The sequence below is a fragment of the Tasmannia lanceolata genome, unplaced genomic scaffold (genome assembly GCF_043159265.1).
Source record: "Tasmannia lanceolata isolate RefF3 unplaced genomic scaffold, GAP_Taslan_0.1 ptg000002l, whole genome shotgun sequence".
NCBI lineage: Eukaryota > Viridiplantae > Streptophyta > Magnoliopsida > Canellales > Winteraceae > Tasmannia > Tasmannia lanceolata.
Genome location: NW_027518679.1, coordinates 62,501 through 77,500, shown reverse-complemented (window position 1 = coordinate 77,500; position 15,000 = coordinate 62,501).

The following is a 15,000-nucleotide window of genomic DNA, read 5'->3' as shown; positions in this document are numbered from 1 at the left end:
CCATGGCATATGGTGGGGAATGGACCACGGTTGCCAAGGCTAGGCATATAGAGAGGAATCGCATTTTTGCCCGGATAGGCACCGGAATGCTTGGCCTTGGCTTGCCATAGCAGGGCATTGCTGGGTTGGGCTCCCTTGGCCTTCCGGGGGCCTTGGACGCTGTCTTGGGAAGACCATGGGCACAAGGCCATGGCATATAGTGAGGAATGGACCACGGTTGGCAAGGCTAGGCATATAGAGAGGAATGGACCACGGTTGCCAAGGTTGCGCAAGTTTTAGGCATTTTTTGCCCGGATATGCCCAAGTATGCCCCGATAGGCCCGTTACGCCCCGGTATGAACGCGTATGCCCGGATAGACTCGGTATGCCTTGGGATACATGCGTATGCCCCGATAGGCTTGGTACGCCCCGATATGCGCACGTGTGCCCCAGTAGGGCTCGGTATGCCCCGGTATGTACGCGTGTGCCCCGATAGGCCCGGTATGCCCCGATAGGCCCGGTATGCCCCGATATGCACACGTGTGCCCCAATAGGGGTCGGTATGCCCCGGTAGGTACGCGTGTGCCCCGTAATGCACGTTTCGCAGATCTCCCCGCATGTCCCGCCCCTATATGTAATACTTACTTACTTACTTACTTTCTTTCTTGCTTGCTTGCTTGCTTGCAATGGTTGGGAGTGCCCGGCATGCCCCGCTGCAGAGACCAAGGGCGCAATGACTTGGCACCGCGGATGCCGGGACTCCGGCACTTCCCGTGGCACTGATGGTTGGTTCCAAAGACAAAAGGCCGTGCAAGGCCACCGCACCGCGGATGATTTTGCTCGTGCTGGCGCCGTTGTGTGGCCAAAGAACATGCGCGAATGCTCGTGTCGGAAGGGTTGGTGTCCTGGCCCCGCGGGTGTCACGAATGCTCGGTTGCGAAGACCATGGGACCAGAGCCATGGCACGTCGGATGATGGCTCCAGCTGGCGCCCCGGCACTTTCTGTGGCATTGATGCTCGGTTTCAAAGACAAACGTGCGCAGTGCCAGGGGACCGCGGATGACTGCTCGTGCTGGCCCCGTTGGGCGGCATTGATGGTCGGTTGCAAAGAAAATGCGCGATTGCTCGTGTCGGGGCCCGGCAAGCCAAGGCCAAGCGAGCCATGGCACGTCGGATGATGGCTCCAGCTGGCGCCCCGGCACTTTCTGTGGCATTGATGCTCGGTTTCAAAGACAAACGTGCGCATGGGCCAGGGGACCGCGGATGACTGCTCGTGCTGGCCCCGTTGGGCGGCATTGATGGTCGGTTGCAAAGAAAATGCGCGATTGCTCGTGTCGGGGCCTGGCAAGCCAAGGCCAAGCGAGCCATGGCAACGCGGATGATGGCTCGCTAGTGCTGGCGCCGTGCACAGTGGCCTCGCACACTCGCCCTGCACGCTTCCCTTGCACGCAGCCTTGCACACTAGCCTCGCATGCGAGCCTTGCACCCTAGCCATGCAAACTAGCCTTCAACGGTAGCCATGCACACAAGCCGTGCACATTAGCCATGCGCACAAGCCCCGCACACTAGCCTTGCGCACAACCCTTGCACACAAGCCATGCACTCGAGCAATGCACACAAGCCTTGCACTCAAGCAATGCACACAAGCCCTGGACACTAGCCTTGCACACGGGCCTGGCACACAAGCCTTGGGCACTAGCCTTGCGCACTAGCGTTCCACATGAGCCTTGCACACTAGCCTTGGACACTAGCCTTGCACACAGGCCTTGCACACTAGGCATGCTTGGGCGAGCTGATCCCGCATCAAGTCGACGGGTCTAGGCATTCTTGGGCGCAGATCCCGCATCGTCTCGTCGCGTCTGGGCGCAAACACGTCGCGTCTCGTTGCGTCTTCAGAAGTCGTCGCTAACAGCACCTTTGGTTGCCACTGGTGGTTAGGCTGGTTGGTTGCGCAAACCCTATAGGAGGGTGGCATGCTGGTGGGCGTTTTTGCCCGGATAGGCACTAGAATGTGCAGATTTTGGGCGTTTTTGCCTGGATAGGCTAAGGAATGGGCATGCTTTGGGCGTTTTTGCCCGGATAGGCACCGGAATGCTTGGCCTTGGCTTGTCCTAGCAAGGCATTGCTGGGTTGGGCTCCCTTGGCCTTTTGGGCGCCTTGGACGATGTCTTGCGAAGACCATGGGCACAAGGCCATGGCATATGGTGAGGAAAGGGCCACGGTTGCCAAGGTTAGGCACCGGAATGCTTGGCCTTGGCTTGCCAAAGCAGGGCATTGCTGGGTTGGGCTCCCTTGGCCTTCCGGGCGCCTTGGACACTGTCTTGGGAAGACCATGGGCACAAGGCCATGGCATATGGTGGGGAATGGACCACGGTTGCCAAGGCTAGGCATATAGAGAGGAATTGCATTTTTGCCCGGATAGGCACCGGAATGCTTGGCCTTGGCTTGCCATAGCAGGGCATTGCTGGGTTGGGCTCCCTTGGCCTTCCGGGGGCCTTGGACGCTGTCTTGGGAAGACCATGGGCACAAGGCCATGGCATATAGTGAGGAATGGACCACGGTTGGCAAGGCTAGGCATATAGAGAGGAATGGACCACGGTTGCCAAGGTTGCGCAAGTTTTGGGCATTTTTTGCCCGGATATGCCCAAGTATGCCCCGATAGGCCCGTTACGCCCCGGTATGAACGCGTATGCCCGGATAGACTCGGTATGCCTTGGGATACATGCGTATGCCCCGATAGGCTTGGTACGCCCCGATATGCGCACGTGTGCCCCAGTAGGGCTCGGTATGCCCCGGTATGTACGCGTGTGCCCCGATAGGCCCGGTATGCCCCGATATGCACACGTGTGCCCCAATAGGGGTCGGTATGCCCCGGTAGGTACGCGTGTGCCCCGTAATGCACGTTTCGCAGATCTCCCCGCATGTCCCGCCCCTATATGTAATACTTACTTACTTACTTACTTTCTTTCTTGCTTGCTTGCTTGCTTGCAATGGTTGGGAGTGCCCGGCATGCCCCGCTGCAGAGACCAAGGGCGCAATGACTTGGCACCGCGGATGCCGGGACTCCGGCACTTCCCGTGGCACTGATGGTTGGTTCCAAAGACAAAAGGCCGTGCAAGGCCACCGCACCGCGGATGATTTTGCTCGTGCTGGCGCCGTTGTGTGGCCAAAGAACATGCGCGAATGCTCGTGTCGGAAGGGTTGGTGTCCTGGCCCCGCGGGTGTCACGAATGCTCGGTTGCGAAGACCATGGGACCAGAGCCATGGCACGTCGGATGATGGCTCCAGCTGGCGCCCCGGCACTTTCTGTGGCATTGATGCTCGGTTTCAAAGACAAACGTGCGCAGGGCCAGGGGACCGCGGATGACTGCTCGTGCTGGCCCCGTTGGGCGGCATTGATGGTCGGTTGCAAAGAAAATGCGCGATTGCTCGTGTCGGGGCCCGGCAAGCCAAGGCCAAGCGAGCCATGGCACGTCGGATGATGGCTCCAGCTGGCGCCCCGGCACTTTCTGTGGCATTGATGCTCGGTTTCAAAGACAAACGTGCGCAGGGCCAGGGGACCGCGGAGGACTGCTCGTGCTGGCCCCGTTGGGCGGCATTGATGGTCGGTTGCAAAGAAAATGCGCGATTGCTCGTGTCGGGGCCTGGCAAGCCAAGGCCAAGCGAGCCATGGCAACGCGGATGATGGCTCGCTAGTGCTGGCGCCGTGCACAGTGGCCTCGCACACTCGCCCTGCACGCTTCCCTTGCACGCAGCCTTGCACACTAGCCTCGCATGCGAGCCTTGCACCCTAGCCATGCAAACTAGCCTTGCACGGTAGCCATGCACACAAGCCGTGCACATTAGCCATGCGCACAAGCCCCGCACACTAGCCTTGCGCACAACCCTTGCACACAAGCCATGCACTCGAGCAATGCACACAAGCCTTGCACTCAAGCAATGCACACAAGCCCTGGACACTAGCCTTGCACACGGGCCTGGCACACAAGCCTTGGGCACTAGCCTTGCGCACTAGCGTTCCACATGAGCCTTGCACACTAGCCTTGGACACTAGCCTTGCACACAGGCCTTGCACACTAGGCATGCTTGGGCGAGCTGATCCCGCATCAAGTCGACGGGTCTAGGCATTCTTGGGCGCAGATCCCGCATCGTCTCGTCGCGTCTGGGCGCAAACACGTCGCGTCTCGTTGCGTCTTCAGAAGTCGTCGCTAACAGCACCTTTGGTTGCCACTGGTGGTTAGGCTGGTTGGTTGCGCAAACCCTATAGGAGGGTGGCATGCTGGTGGGCGTTTTTGCCCGGATAGGCACTAGAATGTGCAGATTTTGGGCGTTTTTGCCTGGATAGGCTAAGGAATGGGCATGCTTTGGGCGTTTTTGCCCGGATAGGCACCGGAATGCTTGGCCTTGGCTTGTCCTAGCAAGGCATTGCTGGGTTGGGCTCCCTTGGCCTTTTGGGCGCCTTGGACGATGTCTTGCGAAGACCATGGGCACAAGGCCATGGCATATGGTGAGGAAAGGGCCACGGTTGCCAAGGTTAGGCACCGGAATGCTTGGCCTTGGCTTGCCAAAGCAGGGCATTGCTGGGTTGGGCTCCCTTGGCCTTCCGGGCGCCTTGGACACTGTCTTGGGAAGACCATGGGCACAAGGCCATGGCATATGGTGGGGAATGGACCACGGTTGCCAAGGCTAGGCATATAGAGAGGAATTGCATTTTTGCCCGGATAGGCACCGGAATGCTTGGCCTTGGCTTGCCATAGCAGGGCATTGCTGGGTTGGGCTCCCTTGGCCTTCCGGGGGCCTTGGACGCTGTCTTGGGAAGACCATGGGCACAAGGCCATGGCATATAGTGAGGAATGGACCACGGTTGGCAAGGCTAGGCATATAGAGAGGAATGGACCACGGTTGCCAAGGTTGCGCAAGTTTTGGGCATTTTTTGCCCGGATATGCCCAAGTATGCCCCGATAGGCCCGTTACGCCCCGGTATGAACGCGTATGCCCGGATAGACTCGGTATGCCTTGGGATACATGCGTATGCCCCGATAGGCTTGGTACGCCCCGATATGCGCACGTGTGCCCCAGTAGGGCTCGGTATGCCCCGGTATGTACGCGTGTGCCCCGATAGGCCCGGTATGCCCCGATATGCACACGTGTGCCCCAATAGGGGTCGGTATGCCCCGGTAGGTACGCGTGTGCCCCGTAATGCACGTTTCGCAGATCTCCCCGCATGTCCCGCCCCTATATGTAATACTTACTTACTTACTTACTTTCTTTCTTGCTTGCTTGCTTGCTTGCAATGGTTGGGAGTGCCCGGCATGCCCCGCTGCAGAGACCAAGGGCGCAATGACTTGGCACCGCGGATGCCGGGACTCCGGCACTTCCCGTGGCACTGATGGTTGGTTCCAAAGACAAAAGGCCGTGCAAGGCCACCGCACCGCGGATGATTTTGCTCGTGCTGGCGCCGTTGTGTGGCCAAAGAACATGCGCGAATGCTCGTGTCGGAAGGGTTGGTGTCCTGGCCCCGCGGGTGTCACGAATGCTCGGTTGCGAAGACCATGGGACCAGAGCCATGGCACGTCGGATGATGGCTCCAGCTGGCGCCCCGGCACTTTCTGTGGCATTGATGCTCGGTTTCAAAGACAAACGTCCGCAGGGCCAGGGGACCGCGGATGACTGCTCGTGCTGGCCCCGTTGGGCGGCATTGATGGTCGGTTGCAAAGAAAATGCGCGATTGCTCGTGTCGGGGCCCGGCAAGCCAAGGCCAAGCGAGCCATGGCACGTCGGATGATGGCTCCAGCTGGCGCCCCGGCACTTTCTGTGGCATTGATGCTCGGTTTCAAAGACAAACGTGCGCAGGGCCAGGGGACCGCGGAGGACTGCTCGTGCTGGCCCCGTTGGGCGGCATTGATGGTCGGTTGCAAAGAAAATGCGCGATTGCTCGTGTCGGGGCCTGGCAAGCCAAGGCCAAGCGAGCCATGGCAACGCGGATGATGGCTCGCTAGTGCTGGCGCCGTGCACAGTGGCCTCGCACACTCGCCCTGCACGCTTCCCTTGCACGCAGCCTTGCACACTAGCCTCGCATGCGAGCCTTGCACCCTAGCCAGGCAAACTAGCCTTGCACGGTAGCCATGCACACAAGCCGTGCACATTAGCCATGCGCACAAGCCCCGCACACTAGCCTTGCGCACAACCCTTGCACACAAGCCATGCACTCGAGCAATGCACACAAGCCTTGCACTCAAGCAATGCACACAAGCCCTGGACACTAGCCTTGCACACGGGCCTGGCACACAAGCCTTGGGCACTAGCCTTGGGCACTAGCCTTGCGCACTAGCGTTCCACATGAGCCTTGCACACTAGCCTTGGACACTAGCCTTGCACACAGGCCTTGCACACTAGGCATGCTTGGGCGAGCTGATCCCGCATCAAGTCGACGGGTCTAGGCATTCTTGGGCGCAGATCCCGCATCGTCTCGTCGCGTCTGGGCGCAAACACGTCGCGTCTCGTTGCGTCTTCAGAAGTCGTCGCTAACAGCACCTTTGGTTGCCACTGGTGGTTAGGCTGGTTGGTTGCGCAAACCCTATAGGAGGGTGGCATGCTGGTGGGCGTTTTTGCCCGGATAGGCACTAGAATGTGCAGATTTTGGGCGTTTTTGCCTGGATAGGCTAAGGAATGGGCATGCTTTGGGCGTTTTTGCCCGGATAGGCACCGGAATGCTTGGCCTTGGCTTGTCCTAGCAAGGCATTGCTGGGTTGGGCTCCCTTGGCCTTTTGGGCGCCTTGGACGATGTCTTGCGAAGACCATGGGCACAAGGCCATGGCATATGGTGAGGAAAGGACCACGGTTGCCAAGGTTAGGCACCGGAATGCTTGGCCTTGGCTTGCCAAAGCAGGGCATTGCTGGGTTGGGCTCCCTTGGCCTTCCGGGCGCCTTGGACACTGTCTTGGGAAGACCATGGGCACAAGGCCATGGCATATGGTGGGGAATGGACCACGGTTGCCAAGGCTAGGCATATAGAGAGGAATTGCATTTTTGCCCGGATAGGCACCGGAATGCTTGGCCTTGGCTTGCCATAGCAGGGCATTGCTGGGTTGGGCTCCCTTGGCCTTCCGGGGGCCTTAGACGCTGTCTTGGGAAGACCATGGGCACAAGGCCATGGCATATAGTGAGGAATGGACCACGGTTGGCAAGGCTAGGCATATAGAGAGGAATGGACCACGGTTGCCAAGGTTGCGCAAGTTTTGGGCATTTTTTGCCCGGATATGCCCAAGTATGCCCCGATAGGCCCGTTACGCCCCGGTATGAACGCGTATGCCCGGATAGACTCGGTATGCCTTGGGATACATGCGTATGCCCCGATAGGCTTGGTACGCCCCGATATGCGCACGTGTGCCCCAGTAGGGCTCGGTATGCCCCGGTATGTACGCGTGTGCCCCGATAGGCCCGGTATGCCCCGATATGCACACGTGTGCCCCAATAGGGGTCGGTATGCCCCGGTAGGTACGCGTGTGCCCCGTAATGCACGTTTCGCAGATCTCCCCGCATGTCCCGCCCCTATATGTAATACTTACTTACTTACTTACTTTCTTTCTTGCTTGCTTGCTTGCTTGCAATGGTTGGGAGTGCCCGGCATGCCCCGCTGCAGAGACCAAGGGCGCAATGACTTGGCACCGCGGATGCCGGGACTCCGGCACTTCCCGTGGCACTGATGGTTGGTTCCAAAGACAAAAGGCCGTGCAAGGCCACCGCACCGCGGATGATTTTGCTCGTGCTGGCGCCGTTGTGTGGCCAAAGAACATGCGCGAATGCTCGTGTCGGAAGGGTTGGTGTCCTGGCCCCGCGGGTGTCACGAATGCTCGGTTGCGAAGACCATGGGACCAGAGCCATGGCACGTCGGATGATGGCTCCAGCTGGCGCCCCGGCACTTTCTGTGGCATTGATGCTCGGTTTCAAAGACAAACGTGCGCAGTGCCAGGGGACCGCGGATGACTGCTCGTGCTGGCCCCGTTGGGCGGCATTGATGGTCGGTTGCAAAGAAAATGCGCGATTGCTCGTGTCGGGGCCCGGCAAGCCAAGGCCAAGCGAGCCATGGCACGTCGGATGATGGCTCCAGCTGGCGCCCCGGCACTTTCTGTGGCATTGATGCTCGGTTTCAAAGACAAACGTGCGCAGGGCCAGGGGACCGCGGATGACTGCTCGTGCTGGCCCCATTGGGCGGCATTGATGGTCGGTTGCAAAGAAAATGCGCGATTGCTCGTGTCGGGGCCTGGCAAGCCAAGGCCAAGCGAGCCATGGCAACGCGGATGATGGCTCGCTAGTGCTGGCGCCGTGCACAGTGGCCTCGCACACTCGCCCTGCACGCTTCCCTTGCACGCAGCCTTGCACACTAGCCTCGCATGCGAGCCTTGCACCCTAGCCATGCAAACTAGCCTTGCACGGTAGCCATGCACACAAGCCGTGCACATTAGCCATGCGCACAAGCCCCGCACACTAGCCTTGCGCACAACCCTTGCACACAAGCCATGCACTCGAGCAATGCACACAAGCCTTGCACTCAAGCAATGCACACAAGCCCTGGACACTAGCCTTGCACACGGGCCTGGCACACAAGCCTTGGGCACTAGCCTTGCGCACTAGCGTTCCACATGAGCCTTGCACACTAGCCTTGGACACTAGCCTTGCACACAGGCCTTGCACACTAGGCATGCTTGGGCGAGCTGATCCCGCATCAAGTCGACGGGTCTAGGCATTCTTGGGCGCAGATCCCGCATCGTCTCGTCGCGTCTGGGCGCAAACACGTCGCGTCTCGTTGCGTCTTCAGATGTCGTCGCTAACAGCACCTTTGGTTGCCACTGGTGGTTAGGCTGGTTGGTTGCGCAAACCCTATAGGAGGGTGGCATGCTGGTGGGCGTTTTTGCCCGGATAGGCACTAGAATGTGCAGATTTTGGGCGTTTTTGCCTGGATAGGCTAAGGAATGGGCATGCTTTGGGCGTTTTTGCCCGGATAGGCACCGGAATGCTTGGCCTTGGCTTGTCCTAGCAAGGCATTGCTGGGTTGGGCTCCCTTGGCCTTTTGGGCGCCTTGGACGATGTCTTGCGAAGACCATGGGCACAAGGCCATGGCATATGGTGAGGAAAGGACCACGGTTGCCAAGGTTAGGCACCGGAATGCTTGGCCTTGGCTTGCCAAAGCAGGGCATTGCTGGGTTGGGCTCCCTTGGCCTTCCGGGCGCCTTGGACACTGTCTTGGGAAGACCATGGGCACAAGGCCATGGCATATGGTGGGGAATGGACCACGGTTGCCAAGGCTAGGCATATAGAGAGGAATTGCATTTTTGCCCGGATAGGCACCGGAATGCTTGGCCTTGGCTTGCCATAGCAGGGCATTGCTGGGTTGGGCTCCCTTGGCCTTCCGGGGGCCTTGGACGCTGTCTTGGGAAGACCATGGGCACAAGGCCATGGCATATAGTGAGGAATGGACCACGGTTGGCAAGGCTAGGCATATAGAGAGGAATGGACCACGGTTGCCAAGGTTGCGCAAGTTTTGGGCATTTTTTGCCCGGATATGCCCAAGTATGCCCCGATAGGCCCGTTACGCCCCGGTATGAACGCGTATGCCCGGATAGACTCGGTATGCCTTGGGATACATGCGTATGCCCCGATAGGCTTGGTACGCCCCGATATGCGCACGTGTGCCCCAGTAGGGCTCGGTATGCCCCGGTATGTACGCGTGTGCCCCGATAGGCCCGGTATGCCCCGATATGCACACGTGTGCCCCAATAGGGGTCGGTATGCCCCGGTAGGTACGCGTGTGCCCCGTAATGCACGTTTCGCAGATCTCCCCGCATGTCCCGCCCCTATATGTAATACTTACTTACTTACTTACTTTCTTTCTTGCTTGCTTGCTTGCTTGCAATGGTTGGGAGTGCCCGGCATGCCCCGCTGCAGAGACCAAGGGCGCAATGACTTGGCACCGCGGATGCCGGGACTCCGGCACTTCCCGTGGCACTGATGGTTGGTTCCAAAGACAAAAGGCCGTGCAAGGCCACCGCACCGCGGATGATTTTGCTCGTGCTGGCGCCGTTGTGTGGCCAAAGAACATGCGCGAATGCTCGTGTCGGAAGGGTTGGTGTCCTGGCCCCGCGGGTGTCACGAATGCTCGGTTGCGAAGACCATGGGACCAGAGCCATGGCACGTCGGATGATGGCTCCAGCTGGCGCCCCGGCACTTTCTGTGGCATTGATGCTCGGTTTCAAAGACAAACGTGCGCAGTGCCAGGGGACCGCGGATGACTGCTCGTGCTGGCCCCGTTGGGCGGCATTGATGGTCGGTTGCAAAGAAAATGCGCGATTGCTCGTGTCGGGGCCCGGCAAGCCAAGGCCAAGCGAGCCATGGCACGTCGGATGATGGCTCCAGCTGGCGCCCCGGCACTTTCTGTGGCATTGATGCTCGGTTTCAAAGACAAACGTGCGCAGGGCCAGGGGACCGCGGATGACTGCTCGTGCTGGCCCCATTGGGCGGCATTGATGGTCGGTTGCAAAGAAAATGCGCGATTGCTCGTGTCGGGGCCTGGCAAGCCAAGGCCAAGCGAGCCATGGCAACGCGGATGATGGCTCGCTAGTGCTGGCGCCGTGCACAGTGGCCTCGCACACTCGCCCTGCACGCTTCCCTTGCACGCAGCCTTGCACACTAGCCTCGCATGCGAGCCTTGCACCCTAGCCATGCAAACTAGCCTTGCACGGTAGCCATGCACACAAGCCGTGCACATTAGCCATGCGCACAAGCCCCGCACACTAGCCTTGCGCACAACCCTTGCACACAAGCCATGCACTCGAGCAATGCACACAAGCCTTGCACTCAAGCAATGCACACAAGCCCTGGACACTAGCCTTGCACACGGGCCTGGCACACAAGCCTTGGGCACTAGCCTTGCGCACTAGCGTTCCACATGAGCCTTGCACACTAGCCTTGGACACTAGCCTTGCACACAGGCCTTGCAAACTAGGCATGCTTGGGCGAGCTGATCCCGCATCAAGTCGACGGGTCTAGGCATTCTTGGGCGCAGATCCCGCATCGTCTCGTCGCGTCTGGGCGCAAACACGTCGCGTCTCGTTGCGTCTTCAGATGTCGTCGCTAACAGCACCTTTGGTTGCCACTGGTGGTTAGGCTGGTTGGTTGCGCAAACCCTATAGGAGGGTGGCATGCTGGTGGGCGTTTTTGCCCGGATAGGCACTAGAATGTGCAGATTTTGGGCGTTTTTGCCTGGATAGGCTAAGGAATGGGCATGCTTTGGGCGTTTTTGCCCGGATAGGCACCGGAATGCTTGGCCTTGGCTTGTCCTAGCAAGGCATTGCTGGGTTGGGCTCCCTTGGCCTTTTGGGCGCCTTGGACGATGTCTTGCGAAGACCATGGGCACAAGGCCATGGCATATGGTGAGGAAAGGACCACGGTTGCCAAGGTTAGGCACCGGAATGCTTGGCCTTGGCTTGCCAAAGCAGGGCATTGCTGGGTTGGGCTCCCTTGGCCTTCCGGGCGCCTTGGACACTGTCTTGGGAAGACCATGGGCACAAGGCCATGGCATATGGTGGGGAATGGACCACGGTTGCCAAGGCTAGGCATATAGAGAGGAATTGCATTTTTGCCCGGATAGGCACCGGAATGCTTGGCCTTGGCTTGCCATAGCAGGGCATTGCTGGGTTGGGCTCCCTTGGCCTTCCGGGGGCCTTGGACGCTGTCTTGGGAAGACCATGGGCACAAGGCCATGGCATATAGTGAGGAATGGACCACGGTTGGCAAGGCTAGGCATATAGAGAGGAATGGACCACGGTTGCCAAGGTTGCGCAAGTTTTGGGCATTTTTTGCCCGGATATGCCCAAGTATGCCCCGATAGGCCCGTTACGCCCCGGTATGAACGCGTATGCCCGGATAGACTCGGGATGCCTTGGGATACATGCGTATGCCCCGATAGGCTTGGTACGCCCCGATATGCGCACGTGTGCCCCAGTAGGGCTCGGTATGCCCCGGTATGTACGCGTGTGCCCCGATAGGCCCGGTATGCCCCGATATGCACACGTGTGCCCCAATAGGGGTCGGTATGCCCCGGTAGGTACGCGTGTGCCCCGTAATGCACGTTTCGCAGATCTCCCCGCATGTCCCGCCCCTATATGTAATACTTACTTACTTACTTACTTTCTTTCTTGCTTGCTTGCTTGCTTGCAATGGTTGGGAGTGCCCGGCATGCCCCGCTGCAGAGACCAAGGGCGCAATGACTTGGCACCGCGGATGCCGGGACTCCGGCACTTCCCGTGGCACTGATGGTTGGTTCCAAAGACAAAAGGCCCTGCAAGGCCACCGCACCGCGGATGATTTTGCTCGTGCTGGCGCCGTTGTGTGGCCAAAGAACATGCGCGAATGCTCGTGTCGGAAGGGTTGGTGTCCTGGCCCCGCGGGTGTCACGAATGCTCGGTTGCGAAGACCATGGGACCAGAGCCATGGCACGTCGGATGATGGCTCCAGCTGGCGCCCCGGCACTTTCTGTGGCATTGATGCTCGGTTTCAAAGACAAACGTGCGCAGGGCCAGGGGACCGCGGATGACTGCTCGTGCTGGCCCCGTTGGGCAGCATTGATGGTCGGTTGCAAAGAAAATGCGCGATTGCTCGTGTCGGGGCCCGGCAAGCCAAGGCCAAGCGAGCCATGGCACGTCGGATGATGGCTCCAGCTGGCGCCCCGGCACTTTCTGTGGCATTGATGCTCGGTTTCAAAGACAAACGTGCGCAGGGCCAGGGGACCGCGGATGACTGCTCGTGCTGGCCCCGTTGGGCGGCATTGATGGTCGGTTGCAAAGAAAATGCGCGATTGCTCGTGTCGGGGCCTGGCAAGCCAAGGCCAAGCGAGCCATGGCAACGCGGATGATGGCTCGCTAGTGCTGGCGCCGTGCACAGTGGCCTCGCACACTCGCCCTGCACGCTTCCCTTGCACGCAGCCTTGCACACTAGCCTCGCATGCGAGCCTTGCACCCTAGCCATGCAAACTAGCCTTGCACGGTAGCCATGCACACAAGCCGTGCACATTAGCCATGCGCACAAGCCCCGCACACTAGCCTTGCGCACAACCCTTGCACACAAGCCATGCACTCGAGCAATGCACACAAGCCTTGCACTCAAGCAATGCACACAAGCCCTGGACACTAGCCTTGCACACGGGCCTGGCACACAAGCCTTGGGCACTAGCCTTGCGCACTAGCGTTCCACATGAGCCTTGCACACTAGCCTTGGACACTAGCCTTGCACACAGGCCTTGCACACTAGGCATGCTTGGGCGAGCTGATCCCGCATCAAGTCGACGGGTCTAGGCATTCTTGGGCGCAGATCCCGCATCGTCTCGTCGCGTCTGGGCGCAAACACGTCGCGTCTCGTTGCGTCTTCAGAAGTCGTCGCTAACAGCACCTTTGGTTGCCACTGGTGGTTAGGCTGGTTGGTTGCGCAAACCCTATAGGAGGGTGGCATGCTGGTGGGCGTTTTTGCCCGGATAGGCACTAGAATGTGCAGATTTTGGGCGTTTTTGCCTGGATAGGCTAAGGAATGGGCATGCTTTGGGCGTTTTTGCCCGGATAGGCACCGGAATGCTTGGCCTTGGCTTGTCCTAGCAAGGCATTGCTGGGTTGGGCTCCCTTGGCCTTTTGGGCGCCTTGGACGATGTCTTGCGAAGACCATGGGCACAAGGCCATGGCATATGGTGAGGAAAGGACCACGGTTGCCAAGGTTAGGCACCGGAATGCTTGGCCTTGGCTTGCCAAAGCAGGGCATTGCTGGGTTGGGCTCCCTTGGCCTTCCGGGCGCCTTGGACACTGTCTTGGGAAGACCATGGGCACAAGGCCATGGCATATGGTGGGGAATGGACCACGGTTGCCAAGGCTAGGCATATAGAGAGGAATTGCATTTTTGCCCGGATAGGCACCGGAATGCTTGGCCTTGGCTTGCCATAGCAGGGCATTGCTGGGTTGGGCTCCCTTGGCCTTCCGGGGGCCTTGGACGCTGTCTTGGGAAGACCATGGGCACAAGGCCATGGCATATAGTGAGGAATGGACCACGGTTGGCAAGGCTAGGCATATAGAGAGGAATGGACCACGGTTGCCAAGGTTGCGCAAGTTTTGGGCATTTTTTGCCCGGATATGCCCAAGTATGCCCCGATAGGCCCGTTACGCCCCGGTATGAACGCGTATGCCCGGATAGACTCGGTATGCCTTGGGATACATGCGTATGCCCCGATAGGCTTGGTACGCCCCGATATGCGCACGTGTGCCCCAGTAGGGCTCGGTATGCCCCGGTATGTACGCGTGTGCCCCGATAGGCCCGGTATGCCCCGATATGCACACGTGTGCCCCAATAGGGGCCGGTATGCCCCGGTAGGTACGCGTGTGCCCCGTAATGCACGTTTCGCAGATCTCCCCGCATGTCCCGCCCCTATATGTAATACTTACTTACTTACTTACTTTCTTTCTTGCTTGCTTGCTTGCTTGCAATGGTTGGGAGTGCCCGGCATGCCCCGCTGCAGAGACCAAGGGCGCAATGACTTGGCACCGCGGATGCCGGGACTCCGGCACTTCCCGTGGCACTGATGGTTGGTTCCAAAGACAAAAGGCCGTGCAAGGCCACCGCACCGCGGATGATTTTGCTCGTGCTGGCGCCGTTGTGTGGCCAAAGAACATGCGCGAATGCTCGTGTCGGAAGGGTTGGTGTCCTGGCCCCGCGGGTGTCACGAATGCTCGGTTGCGAAGACCATGGGACCAGAGCCATGGCACGTCGGATGATGGCTCCAGCTGGCGCCCCGGCACTTTCTGTGGCATTGATGCTCGGTTTCAAAGACAAACGTGCGCAGGGCCAGGGGACCGCGGATGACTGCTCGTGCTGGCCCCGTTGGGCGGCATTGATGGTCGGTTGCAAAGAAAATGCGCGATTGCTCGTGTCGGGGCCTGGCAAGCCAAGGCCAAGCGAGCCATGGCAACGCGGATGATGGCTCCAGCT